Genomic DNA, 13417 nt, shown 5'->3' with positions numbered 1-13417 from the left:
CTAGATTTTTTTTGCTGTGATCAATATTTTATTAATGAAAAATTAGTAAATATTTAGTCCAGACACAAAATTTAAGTAAAAATGTTTTGCTATCACAGAAAAAAAAAGTAAAGTTACGATGCACGAAATTTTGAAATGTTTAACTTGAAAAGGAAAATCGCCCGAGAAGACATGTAAAATACATAAACCAAAATTCACAATTGATAAAATTCATGTAACCTCACATGCAAGAGGTATTTCACTGCGTATTGTAAATCTACACAGTTGAAACAATCTAAGATTATATTACACGGGAGTTTACATTTTTTGTCATGTTATTATCATTTCTTCTAAAATCAAGTAAAATTTCATGACCCCTCTTGCCTTGCATGCATATACGTGTGTCTTTACATTAAAAAACATTAAACCATATATTTACATCAAGCTGATTTACATGTAAATGTATGAACCTCTTTACATGTCAATGCAATTATACATATTATTTGGCAAAGTTCAGCTATTTGCAATTGAATCCAGTCGCGAACAGTTTATCTCGGAGAATGTAAACTAAAAAGTGTGTTTTAATGTATAATGTGTGCTTAACTTCATGTTTGAAAATGAATACAGTTAAATGTTTATCGAGTACACATTCAATATCAGAAAATTAACGTGCGTAACATCACGGATTTAAATAATTGGTTGTTGATAAATCTGTTCTGAAAAATCTCAAAATTGAAGTGAACGTCGGTTAAAGAAATATTACATTCACATCAGTAAAAAATCTACCAATGATCACTGGTTCTTTTTGTAAACGTAACATGGATCATGGAAACCACTGAGAAAACTAAAGTGTGGAGGCAGAGTGAGGTAATTGAATGGTGTCCTAAGTTGATTAATGAATGCAGGTACATCTAATGAATTCTTTTTGAGTTTCAGATCTAATGTTAAGAAAAACAAATTTTTCGATAGTCATTCAAGACTAAACGCACAAGTAAACGAACCGGAAATATGTCGCTTAGCACATTCAATTCAACTGATAGTAAGTGTTCAATATGTTCACTACTTATTTTTAAATCTCTAAATACATTTTGCCCATCATTTAACTAAGATAATAGGCTCATCACGTTTTATCAGATCATGTTCAATTCAGATATCACTTGTTTGTGATGGAAAAACGATGTAGTTTGAAATTATTGAATCAGTTAACTGTTTTCTACATTGAAACCCTAACGAAACTATTTTTGAGAACATTTACTTTAAGAACAGGTTCTTACCTTGAGAACTTTGCTGAGACTATTTGTCGCTCTTTGTGTAAAAATCTAAATTTCTTTAAAGACTTATAATCAGATTTGAGAAAAATATTGCAACATTATTTCTTTAATTCCCTTCAAAACAGTAAACCAAAATACAAACATGTAGGTAGTATCAGGTTGGTCGGTATTCTGCATGTGAGTGTGTTGGAAGGATCAAATGTAGAGAAAAAAAAATTGTGGTATACGTTTGATTATAGCAAAAATGATTCAATTCGCAAAATTCAAAGGAGAATCCACAATAAAAATTCATGAAAGATAATTAAGTATAAGCATATTCCAATTATAAAACTATCTGCAAAAACTCCCTCAATTAGCGATAAGTTTTCATAATTTCGAACTAACTAATACATGTACAAGCAACAGACTTTTATACCTGCTGTAATACACACTTTGTCGTTTCTATCGTTCTTATCGATTCTGTCAGTTCAATCAAAGGTGGCAGGTGTTCTAGTTTTTCAGGATTTGACCTGATTTTGAATAATCATTGTTCTGATTTCGTACAGCTATAGCACTTTACTACAGCTGCATTTTACTATAGCTGCACTTTACAATTTATAGAATCGTTTGTTAAACGTTCTTGCTAAGCTTCAATAAATCGTTTTAATACTGTATTACAAAACGTGTCGTTACAATCCTGTTTTATTCGAGAGGTCAACCAAGATTCTGCTCGCTTCGGTTGCATAAAATCATGCATCCATTCTGTTAATCAATACAAAGTTTTAAGTGCACAGAATAGATTGCATAAATGAAAGCGTATAGATATATACGCCCTAATTTTTGCTATTCAATACCAAAAAATTTTGGTTGGCATAAGTTCTAGTTCCAAAAAAAATTTTCATTGGTCGAATGAGTAAAACTTTTTTAAAACAACAATATTGAATGCTATCATGATTTAACTTGAATATCAACATATTATTTTAATAATAATTAAAAAACGAGCCTAATTCAGTAACTTTGACAATACAGTTTTGATAATTCCGTACAATTTAAGCGATTTAGGAAAATCAGTACGTCATGAAAAAAATCAGTTCAAATCCTGCTAAATCATTGCACATGGCACCTCTGTTAAAACCCCATCAACGATCATCTTGCCAGGTGAGGCCAGGTGGAGTATTTCGATCATAAACAACTTTAGAGATTTATGTTAAATTATGTTTTTTTTATTTAATTCCTTTAAATACAAAATGGGTATGTATTTCAATGATTTTAATTTGGTTAAGCTACGGACGCATTTATAATCCTATCATAATAGATATTTTAAAAAACATCTGTGTGTGATGGTGCTTTTACTATAGGCATTTTAATACATAAAATTGGAAAATTGGATTTTGTTTTAGGCCTCAATTTATTTGTTTTTTTTTCCATATTTTCAGGTATATATTCGAGTACTCGACATCATGAACCTCTATCTGCTAACTTTAATCTTGGGCTGAGTAGAAGCTGTACCGATTGAAACTCTTCAGCCATGGTTCTGTTGTGAAACGACCGGAGTTGCCTAGGTTGCCGCTCGAAAGCTTTCATCAATCTATCCGTGATTTTCCGACATGAAGCTTGAATTAAGGAATCCCACACTACTGAAATGAAATTAGTGATTAATGAATGTGACACGGGACTCAGTGCTTTGATAAAAAGATATTATGTGGAAGTTTTCGTTTGAGTTGGAAAGATCTTTGTTAGAAGTATTTTTCAAAGGGCTGAGAAACAGCAACTGCAGTGATAAGAGCAACAATCAAAAAGATGCGGAGGTATTTTTAAACTGTTTAAAGCTTTTATACATAAACAAAGTTCATCAACCTCAAACTAAAAAAACCATTACATTCTTGTTTGTCTTATAAAGACAGCGCCGAAAAGAGTTTTACAGATTCTGATTATTATTTCTCCACGGTTTTTGCATTTTTCGTGCACATGACTCACCATTTGATTGTCATTTCAAAGTGACAGGATTAAAGCTCTAAATCACCAAAAGTAAATCGTAAGCAATGAATAGTGATTTTAATAATTGAGAACAAGAATCATATGCTTGTTAAGCATCTAGGTGTACATATGTATTTAGTTTGGTAATCTAAATTAAGCAATTATGATAAATAAATTCGATTGTTTAACATTCACGCAGTCTTTTAATCATCAGAAAATATTCCCATTGATATTGATAAGATTTATCTGTAGTATAAAAATGTAGATTTCCTATAAATAAACATTTAAATTTCATTTCATGAAATAGACAATATTATTATTTTACTGGTCGCTGAAATTACAGGTCGCTTGTAATTACAGTTTGCTTGCAATTACAGGTCGCCTGCAATAACAGGTCGCCTGCAATTACAAGTCGCCTGCAATAACAGGCCTGTAATTTTAAACTTGCCTGTGAATTGCATGTCCTCGACCTGTACAATTACGGTAAATGTCCTGCTCCTTTTTGTTACAGGACATTCACTGTAATTTTACAGAAAATAATTTTTTCTGTGTAGCAAGCAAAGTCTGTCCATTTTTGAATACTTTCCCATGGATTCAGATTTTTTATTTGAAACACCATAAAGTCACTTTATATATCTTATGTACGATCGATATTATTGTAGTGTAGTGTATTGTAGTGTCATATGGAATCCTTATTCAAATAATCACGAGCAACGTCTTGAATCTGTTCAAAAACAATTTTTATTGTATGCATTCCGTAAAATAAACTGGATCACATTTCCTCTTCCATCATACGAATCACGCTGTAAGCTAATTGACATAGAACTTCTCAGTAAAAGTAGAGAATTTTCTCAAATTTCGTTTTGAAATGATATTGTTACACAAAGAATAAACAATCCGGAATTACTTTCAAAACTCCATTTTTATGCACCCTCCCGTCCATTAAGAAACAAATAATTATTTTACATTACATTTTATGACACGGACTATGCAAAATATCAACCCATTAATCAAATTATGTACAAATACAATGCAGAAAGTGAAATTATAGATGTAACAATGAATAAAACACAATTAAAAATTGCATTTAAAAACAAATACAAACAACTACAAAATAATAGATAACATTAGTTTTAACTAGTTTTAAGTATTGTAGTCTACGAAGTTTGACGAAATAAATTAACAAATGCTAAGAAAAGGTTATAACTTTTTTCATAAAATTCTTTGCTGCTTATCATGCTACCAAAAAATGAAGCTTAAGAAAAGTCAAAACTAAAAATCAAAGACTAATTTGATTACAAGCTTATTTGAATTTCAGTGCCCCAAATTTGTATAGGAATTTTAACACCAGTGAAATGTTATGCGTTGCACGCTAAAATTGGCCCTAGGCCTTCTACAAGGTCCCATGCCAGATCGGATCACGAGAAGGGGTCGCTCAAGAAGCCTGGAGTTTGTCAAAACTTATGGTATGAATTAGAAGCACCGAGAATTAGAAGCTAGCTTGTTTGAAGTTAGTTCATTCGAATCGTAAAATTCGAACGCAGCTTATGTGCTTCGATAAAAAAATATTTCAACTGTTTTCATTCCACTCTCTCCTCTCTTTGGAATCTGATTTCTTGTTTGATTTAATAACTGAACCTTTTTTTCTTAATCCCTTACGAGTAAGAAAATTTTGGAAAATTGTATCAAAATATGAAATGAGTTTTCGAGGTTTTAAGTTAAGATTTGGGGATAAGGGAAAAGGTTCCTAAATCGGGTTAAATGCGCCTACGGCCGTTTGACGAAATGGCTGGCAAGACAACATATCTAATCAATGCATTTTAAGGATGATACGCTTTGAACACAAGGCAAGAAAGAATTTTATGAATAAACCAACTCAAAAAATAAAAATAAAAATTCATACAAGGCTTTGATCCTTTTGATGATATATTTTGACTTTTAAAAATTATACGTTAAGAAGCTCAAAACATAAAGTTGGGTGGTATTGTTTCTTATTCAAATGAACCTTAGAAGTAAATCAAATTTAAGCTTCTATAATGGTTTCATAATTATTGGAAAGTGGAATAAGAGAGTGCTTTTGTATGCCCCTATCATGTTTGTAAAATGCCGCTATTTTACACGGAAAATTGACTTATTCATAAAATGTGTTGCGATTACACCTTCATTATAATTCTCTGTGATTATAACTAATCGTTTGTTGCTCTAAATTTGTATTTCCCCAATTCAATTTTGAGTAGTTTTGGGTCACCAATATACATAAACAAACTAAAAGTCGATTATTCATGCTCTGTAAAAAAAAAGTTTTCCTTTGTTGGAAAGCTTTGTGCGGGGATGTCAGAGCAAAACCAATTTTCAAACACGCCAAGTGTGTCACCATGATTTAATCTTTTTTACGTCGAAATCATCATAAATAGCTTACAAAAGGTATGTTTTCTCATGATTTGACCATTTTACTTTATTGTATGACCTTACTATGTTATTTCAGGACTATTGTACACACAGTTGTTGCATCGGTCACAATCGACCTTTACCGCACAACCGGAAGAGGCTATCGGATGTGTTTAAAGCTGACTAAAGTGGAAAATGGACAGTTGCGCGATGGTTTATGATTATCTGATCTTCATCAACCGCCTGATCGGGAAAGTTGAATGCGAGTGCATCGGGATGTTCGAGATTTTTTTTTTTTAATTTTTGCGGACCGCAGCCGTACGTTTATTTTTTCTTTCGAAAATTGAAAGTAAGTAACTAATTTTCTATAGAGAAATTAATAGTTAACTCTAATTTGTTTATTTAAGTACTTCACAATGAGCGCAGAAAGTCTCCGAATAGGATAAAGGGAACCAAAAGTGATGTGCTTATGATCTAATCGGAGCAGCCAGCTAAAGCACTCGGGAATGTTTTGGGTCTATATCATTCCGAGTAAGACTATCGAAAATTTTTTGTATAAAAGACCCTTTTTTTACAAAAAAAATCCTCCCAACTTTACTTTTGAAGCTTTCAAAATGCATGGGCATTCCCATGCAAAACATACAGAATTGAGTAACTGGCAGAAAGCTCAAAATATATAGACAGTTTTCTTGAAACTGTATGGATTTTTATACAGAATAGAGTAACTTTGTTTACCGTGTAACATAACAGGTTATGAATAGAATCATGGCCGTAGGAACGGGGGGTGTTTTGGGGGAAACCCTATCCCCCCCCTCCTCTCATGGGGGTCCGAAAAACATCAAGCAAAATGTTCTCTAAACTCAAAATTTTAAATTTTTAATCAAATTTTGATGAACGACTAACGTGAATGAAGAGTAGCAATCTCGGCTTAGAACTAAGGCCAAAACCTCAAAATCTTATCCCAGACTGTACTCGAAAAACGCTAACAAAAGTTATCCACAAAAGAAGATGGCTCATGATTTTGGGTACAGTCCTGAGTCCTTATTTCCAATAAGATAAGACTCACTAAGGTTGCCGGATTTTACTCGAATTTATTTACTTTATTTGTATTTTATGTATGTTGCATCCAAAATAATTTTTTTCAACAATCCTACTAAACTGGCTGATGTGTTTCGATGAAAAAATAAACAACTTTTCGAGAATTCCTAAATTTGCCTGGATATTTCCCAGATTTCGGGTTGTTGAAAACTTTGAAATCGAATGCTCGAATTTTGCCAGGTTTTTGGATAAAATAGCCCGGATTTGCCCTGATAAGTGCGGATAAATATCTAGTGAACTCAGGTTTGAATCATTCCCGGTGATCTGGTTCCTATTTTTTTTTTTTAATCTTAACTTGTTCCCTGTGAGCGGATTGTGGAATCTGTATCTAGTTTCTTATTCTTGATTTTCAGTTCGGTTCATCATTGGAACAGTATCCTGATTCGAATCTTGGTTTTGCATTCAAAACTCAAATTAGATTCATTTTCCATATTTTAAACTCATAATTGCGGAATATAAAAAGAACCATTCTTTAAATTTCATTTGAAATTTTTACTCTTAATTCTCATGCAGAATTGAAGCTTGAAAAAATCCATAATGGTGATCCAGAATTGAAATATCAAAGTTTCAACATTCGACATTTTCATTCAGATTCACTAGTTGAATTACGAATTAATAATTCAAGAAAAAAATAATAACAGATTTCGCGTTCAGGATTCTGTCTGTTCTGTTTATAATTTTTGGGGATTTTTGTTTGGAATTTAGATTCAGAGATCGATTTCAAATAAGAATTCAAATTTCTTATTCAGGTTCAAAATGCAGAATCAAGATACGAAACAGAATTCGAAATTGCCAAAACAAAACACAAAAATGAAAATCATTACTTTAAAATAAGATCTGAACTCAGTTTCAAAATTGCGTACTTTGAAAAATCTAAATTTAAATAATGAAATAAATTATTAATGATAATAATTTATTGTTGATAAAATAACTTGTACTTAATCTTCAAGTTAAGGAAAATTAAGCTTGAAATATATTTTATTGGTTTTTTGTTTAACATTATTGATATTGTAGATTCTTTCAAAACAAAGATTTAAAATTAAATCGAGTGTATTAAGTTTACAAATGTTGAAAATAAATCTGATTTGATCCCCAAATAAATTTTTCTTTCAAATGAAGCCTTCAAGATCTCTCATTTTCTTTTGAAAGCTTAAATAAATTGAACACTTTTAGGACTTATTTAGGACACTTTTATAAATTTTTGAAATAAATTACTTATAATATAAAAGAACTTAAATTTTCAGCTACCTTTTTTTCAATTGAGTATGTTAGCGTTGAAATTTAAAAATTTTAGTATGAACTTAAATTGATTTTTGCAAATATTCTTTATTTATAACATAACTTTGTCAAAAATCTAGCTATGTCAAAAAAAAAAATTATTGCAAGATGATTGGTTATTGCAACAGTCACTGCAAGTTTACGCTCTAAAATCGTTGATAAAGGTATCTATTTTAAAGCGTTGTGACGTCACGAAAATTCTACTGTTTTTTAAATTTATGATTTACTGAAATTTCACATATTGTCGAAAATTGGAGGTCTCTTCAAACTTTTTGAGTGGAATTTAATGCAATTTTTAGATTGAAAATCGGTTTAGCAGGTTGTGAGGGGGTAAAGAATGCGTTGTGACGTCACGAAAATTTATTTTCTTTTTTTCGAAAACGTTGAAGACTTCAACACTATGATAGTATTTCTTCAATAGAAGTTCAACACAACAATGTGCTTAAAAAACGAATTCTATTATCAAATTTTTTAAGAAACTAAAATATTTTTTTTGCATCAACTCAGTTGTTTTTAAACATTTAAAATAAAACATATAAAACAGCGCTTAAAAACGCTTGATTCAAGAATAAACAAACTAACAAACAAATGAAATCCTCATCGATTTTGTAAAAGAATATTTGTGAAGCATAAAGCAGGTAGTTATCTGTGATTTGAACAAAAATCTCGCAAAAGATCAAGTTCTTCATACATCTATGTTAGAATGAAAAACACCGCTAGTAGCTTCTATTTCTTTCTGGCTTTGTTCAAATAAAATAAGTTCCATGAAATAAATGTAATGAGATTCAAAAAATCTTTGAACATGGTAAACTCAATAGAATAACTTTTTTATTGAAAAATTCATAAGATTTTCAAAGAAAATTAATTAATAAAATTATTTAAATTATTTTAATAAAAAACTGCCCTTATTGAAATTTCTACCTCAAAGAATGTCACTAGAAAATCCAAATCGAACCCCGTGTTCACATAAAATCTCACAAAAAAGACTTTGATCTGAATTACAAAATTAAATAAATTCAAATATGTACTTGCACAAGGATTCATCCAAAATTTGGGTCAGATTTTTCTAAGGAAAAGGGTTTCGCAACGCACCTGAAGGAACGCACTTATAGAATCATGTAGATTTTGTTCGGAATGATAAAAAAAACCGTTTTTCGTCAATAATTTAGATATTTATCAACTAATTTTTCTTTTAATTTGAGTATTTTAAAGCTTTGTTTATGACAATATGACGAACGCGTTTCGATTAGAGTTATCATAAAAAAGCGTCAAAACAGAGTCAAAATTAGCGTCGATTAACGATCATTCAGGTATTTTTTTTTGTATTTGACCCATCAGAAGCTAATTTTTGAAACTCAAAAACCTTTTTAACTAAACCATTGTCGAAATGGGATCTTGAGATAAACTATTTGTCATATTGAAAGTTATACCTAATTAAAACAAATCAGCTGATAGGGACTTCAGAAATTGGTGCATAACTTGGTTTTCATGTCCTTCCAAACCCAATTTCTCATAATTCCATACAAATTTTAGGCTCATTGTGCCCTCTATTTCCTTGGGCCAATCCCCAAATTTGGCACTGGGCTTTGTGTTAGGCCTAGGATCTATTTTAGCTTGAAACTTATAAGATTTTCATTAGATGGCTGATTTAGGCACTCTAGTGTCGATTAACTATCTTTGAAAAGATAGAAGGCTTTGAAATTATCATTTATTTTTCCCTTCCTTTGCAATTAGAGAATAAAAAGATTCAGAAACACATTTCAACGCTTTTACGAATAAATATTTCCTAGTTTTAGTTTTGTCCTAAATTATATTCACATGATCGCACAAAAAAACTTCGAATAAAATTGATGTGTTGCAAACCTTATCTGCTTATATGGGCCTTTGAGATTTAATTCCTTTTAATTTTTGAGAATCAATGGATCGATTTCATCACCAAATCACATTATTTATTAAGTTTTTAAGCATTTTAAGTAAACTAAGCATTCATTATAAGATTATATTTTGATTTATTTCATGTAGCTAACCATAAAATTTCGTGACGTCACAACGCTTTGCAAAACCCTGCTTAAAAAAATGGTGCGTTGTGACGTCACGAAACTGAATCGCACTAAAATAAATTGATATCAAAATTTGAAAAAAAAAAACAAAAACAGCGATTTGTTAGTTATAATGAATCGATACTCTTCTGAAATATTCAAAAAATTTGATCAAATAGAAGAGCAGAAAAATGCGGCGTTGTAAAAAAAAACTGAAAAGTGGAAAAGAGGCGCGTTGTGACGTCACGATTCCTTTTGCTTATATTTTGTTAACTATTTATTCTATACAAATACTATTGGTTTCAAATTGTAGAGAATTAAATTTTGACCTTAAAATGTACAATTTTTAACAAAGTGCGATATGACCTGTAAAACTAACATACAATATACCAAAAAATTGTTTTGCAAACGTTGTGACGTCACGCTGGAATGGGTCATATATGATTTTTTTTTCATAAAAACTTCAAATTGAAGCTCTAATCAACACCTTTAGAGAGAATCAAAGACCTCAAAACAGATTTGATAAAGTTTTTCTTATGGATGAACTGCCTCCATAATATGGCAACCCTAATTTTTGTTTGTTCTATAAAATAATAAAAGAAATAGATTTTTATAAAATTTCAGCTTTGTCGTATGAAAGTTATCAGTTTCTAGCATTTTCAATGATATTATACGTAAATTTTAATAAAAAAAAACAGAAAATTTGCTTAAACATAAATAGGTGCATTTAGACCGTGCGGTTTGAGGTTCGGCGATCTTGACACAGTTATAATAAAATCGATATCACAAAAACTGAAGGAGATTTTTACATGAAAATTACTAGAATGTATAGAAAACAGATGTCTGCTCATGTGTATATAATTTGTGTACACATATTCGATGTAATATTTGATTAAATCAGTATTCTGCTTAATAGGCGCTTATAGCCCGCTTCTCCCCTCAGTGAAAAAAAAATCTGGAAAGCTTAGTTAATAAGTATTGTATCTACTAGCTGTACTACATATTTTACACATTCTTTCCGTTAACCCGAAAAGTAAAAATCACACGTTCAGCAAAAACCTATGGGAACTTTTTTTCATCCTCATAAGATGGATCAAACACTTGCCTGATTTTTTTTCACTGCTTTGACATTTTTTAGCCGTTTCGAGCTGTCTATAAAGCGGCCAACAAGTGCAGCCAAAGGGTAGCGAAAATTTCCAGCTCACAGTTGCTGATGCTGCCAAGCTGGCATATGGTAGGTCTTCATTTATTAGTCTTGTTATCTCAGGGTAACAGTTCCACAATTCGTCCCATCAATGTAAACTAATATTCATTTCTGTTTTTTTTTGAAGGTTTCAGTTGCAATCTCAGTGAAGATAAAGGTTTTGAGCTTAGAGGCTAAAATAGCAGCCACGTACTTTTGAAAGCTACTTCCTTGTCGTGGTGTAGCCCTAATTGGTTCAAAGTAATTAATTCGAACTCAGCAAATTCGTATGTCGCTTGGGCATTCTAATATACTTGACCCCAAATCATAGCGCGTAGATAATTAAAACCCTGCAGTTCTTACAATGTCTTTAAAAACATTTGTTTTTTTTTTCAAAGCTCGAAAAAGATATAGGGGAAAGTCGGGTAAAACGGACACAGCGGGTAAAACGGACACTTTCAATATTTCGAGAACTACAATGTTCAGCACAAATCTAATGATGGGAATATGTTCGTCTAAGTGTATCAACACTTTCGAGACCCTTTTTTTTGTTTATAGCAAGCTAGGTCCCATAATAGTAAACAAAACAAACAAAAACTTTGAGGATCCATTATTTGATGTAATTTTCTCTCCTCATGAAATAGTTCATAACTCGCAAAATTTTCGAAAATGTCATCAATTTTCAAAGGTAGAGTGTTTATTGGGCTTCTTTTTAACCATCTGGAGGAAAATCAGCGAATTTCGGTCAAAGGGCTTGAACAACAAACGTTTTGAAAAAAAAGTTGCTAAGGCGGGTAAAACGGACACCTCAAGGTCGGGTAAAATGGACACATAAGTTTCTCCAGGTATTTTAAATTTTTCATAGGTACGATCCTCCATATGCTTTCAGAAGGCCTTGGTAAGAGCAATTATCGGTCGAAAAGCACTCACCATCTCAAACAGGCCATAAAAATTGTAAAAACAAGATCGCCGGGGAAGGAAGCGCCCATAAAGTACGGAATTCTGAAACCACACTGTTTCACTCCTGGACTCGGACCAGTTGGTTTCATTTTGGTTTAAAACGTTTTCAAATACTTAAATCACAATAATATTTACTTTTACAGCAATTTTTGCGGCAAAATGTACCTTTTCTGAGCAGTGTCCGTTTTACCCGACCATTTTTAAAAAGTGTAATTTGCAAGCATGTTTCAGATAGCTATAAAAACAGTCTTGATGAAGGAAATTTACTAATTCCAATAGTTAGTGGGATAACAAAAAACCTAAACTGCCCATCTGCACGAAAACTGCGATGAAAATTGCAATATCTGATTTTCTATTGCGATTCTACCTTAGGGTGTCCGTTTTACCCGACTTTCCCCTACATTTATTTATCGAGACTAACCAAAACTTTCCATTCTGACACATACCTCGTGCTAGTGAACAAACCAGAAGCTCATCCTTGAACGGATGATTTAATATATACGTATATAGCAGGGGTGTCAAGTGTCCTGATTTTTCAGGATTTGTCCTGATTTTCGAGAAGCCGTCCTCATTTTTCAAAAACGCTTGAATTGTCCTGATTTTTTAAAATATCTAAATTATAACTAAATTTATTGTTGAACTATGAGAACATCCAACAATTATTTAATAAAATAGTTTAACCAGTTTAACCAAAGATAAACTTCGGCTTAAATGATATTTTAATGGTGTTTTTCGATATAACCTGTTGGCCAGCCAAGGTTATTCTTGCTTCAGTGACATAATTCGAGGCACGTATATTTCGCCTTCAGTTATGCAATTAAATCAAAACTGCATGTTATTTTCACCTTTTTTTCTGAAAAATCCTGATTTTTTTCTTCGCGGTGTCCTGATTTTTGACAAAACGACCTGGCACCTCTGGTATATAGTTTGAAATTTGTTAAAGAGTCTAAAAATTGAGAAGTAGAAGTAGGCTTTGCTCGTCAGTTGACGGGTGTTTTTTCCCAGCAGCAAAATAAAAAAAAAAAGAGAGAAAATTTTGTAAATTTGTCATTCTGACAACAAGAGAATCGAATTGTGGGGACCCAAAACTCCCAGATAGGATAAGGTACCTGCATTGGAAAGGGCGTTTTGGTGAGGCCTGTCTATTTGCTTTGGGTGTATTTCGAACAAGAGTAGAAAATTTTGTAAGACTGAACTATACCATAATAAAACCAAACCCTATTATATTATCATATGAAGCGTTAGGCAGGGAACTTCATTCCTCC

General features: G+C 31.7%; 1 protein-coding gene across 3 annotated transcripts in view; it reads right to left on the bottom strand.

Annotated features, from left to right (window-relative positions):
* Positions 1 to 13417, bottom strand: part of LOC129750802 (basement membrane-specific heparan sulfate proteoglycan core protein-like) — a 285122-nt gene that overhangs the window by 163018 nt on the left and 108687 nt on the right. The window lies entirely within an intron of this gene.

This window comes from Uranotaenia lowii, chromosome 3 (assembly GCF_029784155.1).
Source record: "Uranotaenia lowii strain MFRU-FL chromosome 3, ASM2978415v1, whole genome shotgun sequence".
Lineage (NCBI taxonomy): Eukaryota > Metazoa > Arthropoda > Insecta > Diptera > Culicidae > Uranotaenia > Uranotaenia lowii.
Note: the sequence above shows the minus strand (reverse complement) of the source record. Positions and strands in the feature narration are given on the sequence as shown.